The sequence below is a fragment of the Myotis daubentonii genome, chromosome 11 (genome assembly GCF_963259705.1).
Source record: "Myotis daubentonii chromosome 11, mMyoDau2.1, whole genome shotgun sequence".
NCBI lineage: Eukaryota > Metazoa > Chordata > Mammalia > Chiroptera > Vespertilionidae > Myotis > Myotis daubentonii.
The window spans coordinates 32,780,192-32,783,187 of record NC_081850.1 but is presented as its reverse complement, the minus strand read 5'-3'; the positions used below and the strand labels follow the sequence as shown (position 1 = coordinate 32,783,187).

At 41.7% G+C, this 2,996-nt stretch overlaps 1 non-coding gene across 1 annotated transcript; it reads left to right on the top strand.

Moving 5' to 3' along the window:
• The first annotated feature begins 1,463 nt into the window (after window positions 1-1,463).
• LOC132212892 (small nucleolar RNA SNORD50) lies at window positions 1,464-1,534 on the top strand. The gene has a single exon (XR_009447831.1). It is a non-coding gene; the product is annotated as a small nucleolar RNA SNORD50 (small nucleolar RNA).
• Window positions 1,535-2,996: the final 1,462 nt, after the last annotated feature.

Below are 2,996 nucleotides of genomic sequence, written 5' to 3'. Positions count from 1 at the left end.
TTCCTGCCCCCCAGGTATGGGGTACTCCAGTGAACTTCCCCCTTCAGAAACTTCAGGCAAGAAGCAGATGTTGATCTCTGTGTAGGAACACCCTACAACTTCAAGGATGTGTGTCCAGCATCCTCTTCTCCCTAAGAATGAGAGGGGAAGAGGACAGGATACCTTCCCTCTAGGCCTCAGAACCTCCTCCTCGTCGCTAGCCCCTCCCTTTTATTTTTCATTGTTAAAGGCCAGTGAACTAGTTCAACTTCTCTAATCCCCACCTCTTCTCTACTCTCATTTCCTGACCCAATCCTATACCTGGGAGACTCACCTGAGGAATTAGGCCGTACTGAAATTTGACTTCAGTAACCTCTTTCTCAACACAGAGCTATCTCTGCAGTTATTTTTTCCTGTTCAGGAAATGCTGGAGCAGGAAAAATACCTAATCAGTAACTTATATCAACCCATTAAACTGACAGTAAGCCCCCCTTTTATCTGAATTCCTTTTAGGAAATGAGCCAAACCTAAGCCTTTTTTCTTCTAAAAATAAGCAACCATCTCAGTTGCTCTGGTCAGAATACCCACACCTTCCTTCCCTCACTATGAGGCCAGGCCTTCCTTACAGATAAAGGTCAGGTGGGATTCCAAGCCACGCGTTTGACTTTCGGTGTGATAAGTGACGGAACTCTATTCCCTGGGCTGACCGTGAGTCAAGGAAGACCAGTTTTCAGGGTGGCCCCCATGTGGATTCCTCTCTGCCCTCTTCCCTCTGGCTGCCTGTGACTTTCTCCCACCTCTGAATCCCCTATCCCCATTTCAAGAGTGGGGCCGGTCATCATTCCCTTCCATGACATTCCAGATAAATTCCTATCACAACCTTGGTCCCTGACTTTGAGAAGGTTGCTAAGCCTGGTTCTAGATAAGCTGCTGGCTCCTTGTAGTTCTCACCCCTTCCTGAGCTCTGCCTTCTTGCCCATGTTTCAGAACCCTGTGTGCATTTCGTTTCACTCTTAGGCTTTGTTCTTTTCCCCCTCAACCCCTGCTTCCCTAAGGCCTAATAGAGTGAAGAAAGAGTGGACTTATTTTTTGGACCTGAAATAGTTAACAGTGATTTAGTACCTATTATGTGGCAGGTGCTGTTCTAAGTGTTTCATATAAACATTTACATCACATCGCATTGCATTGCATTGCATTGCATTGCATCGCATTGCATTGCATTACACATATTGCATTGTATTGCACTGCATTTGGAGGAAAATATTCTGGGAAGCTCTGCCTTGTCTTCACAAGGTGATCCTGGTTAAGCTGCATAACCTCTCTTTACCTTGACTTTTCTTTCTATAAAGTGGAAGGGGCCTTGCAGACTGGTTGTTTACACTGGTGAGATCATTATTATGCTTATTACAATGCAATATCTATGACCTAAATTCTAATTTTCCATGACAGAGTATCATCCAACACACTGTTAAAAACAAAATTTATATCTATGATGATCCTATCCCAAACCTGAATTTCTGTTGAAAAAACTTAATACAGATCTCATTTTGGCGATAGACCATTATAAGGACAATAGCATTTTTGAAAATGAATTTTAAATAAGTTCTGAAAAAATAAAACAAAAATTCAACTGAATAAATTTTAAAAATCTTATTGGATTTATTCAATTATTCATGAATCTGGAAGTATCTAATTTAGCAAATGGAAAGGGGCTCCAAGGAGCTGTAAGAAACTAAAGATCTTCATAGTCAGGAGGGAACAGGAACAAAGAAGTTATACTAGACGGAAAAGCAAATTGGTTATAGAAAAGTCACTTTCCTTTAGGGCAGTGGTTCTCAACCTTCTGGCCCTTTAAATACAGTTCCTCATGGTGTGACCCAACTATAAAATTATTTTCGTTGCTACTTCATAACTGTAATGTTGCTACTGTTATGAATCATAATGTAAATATTTGATATGCAGGATGGTCTTAGGCGACCCCTGTGAAAGGGTCATTTGACCACCAAAGGGGTCAGGACCCACAGGTTGAGAACCTCTGCTTTAGGGGATGGCAGGGTCTGTCAAGCAGATTAACTAAGCAATTCTCTATTTTTTATTGGAAAGGAAGAGGAAAATGGTCTTTATTCACTGATAGCATTATTGTCTATCTATATATGTAAAATCCTAATATGCAAATAGACTGAACAGCGGAACAACCAAACAACCGAACAACCAGTCACTATGATGTGTGCTGACCACCAAGTGGCACACACAAAACATGGCAGGCATTGGCAGCAGGCGGCAGAGCACGGAACATGGTGGGCTTTGGCCATGGCAGGATGGTGGAGCAGGTGAGCAGGGGTGCCAGACCAAGGTGGGGCACTGGTTGCTGTCATCAGGGCAAGCCTCTGGTGGTTACTGAAAATACTTTGCTCCCGCACACCACAGTCCTGCCAGGCACTCGCACCTGCTGCCAGTGCCGATGGCAAGAGCAGGTCTGCTGGCAGACAAGAGACCTGGGCTGTGGTGGGGGCATGGAGGGTGGCCTACAGCAGCCTTGCAGCCCATAATTCCTTTCAAGGTGCACGAATTCATGCACTGGGCCCCTAGTATACTATAAAATGTATAAAAAGCTACTCAAACTAATAAGTTTAACAAGTTTACAGGATACAAGATCAATATAAAAATCAACTGTATTTCTATGCATTAGCAATAAACTATTAAAATTTTAAAATAATAATGTTTACAATAGCCTAGCATGTACAAAATACTTAGGAATTAATCTGACAAAATATGTGCAAGGCTTATACACTGAAAACTACAAAAACATTTCTGAGAGAAGTTACACAATACCTAAGTACATGGAGATATGCCATATTCATAGATGGGAAGACTCAATATGTTTAAGGTGTCAATTTGTTGTAAATTGATCTGTAGTTTCATTGCAATCCCAACCAAAATCAGAGCAGATGCTTTTTTGATGTTGAAACTGACAAACTGATTCTAAAATCATTTGAAAATGCACAAGATATAGAATA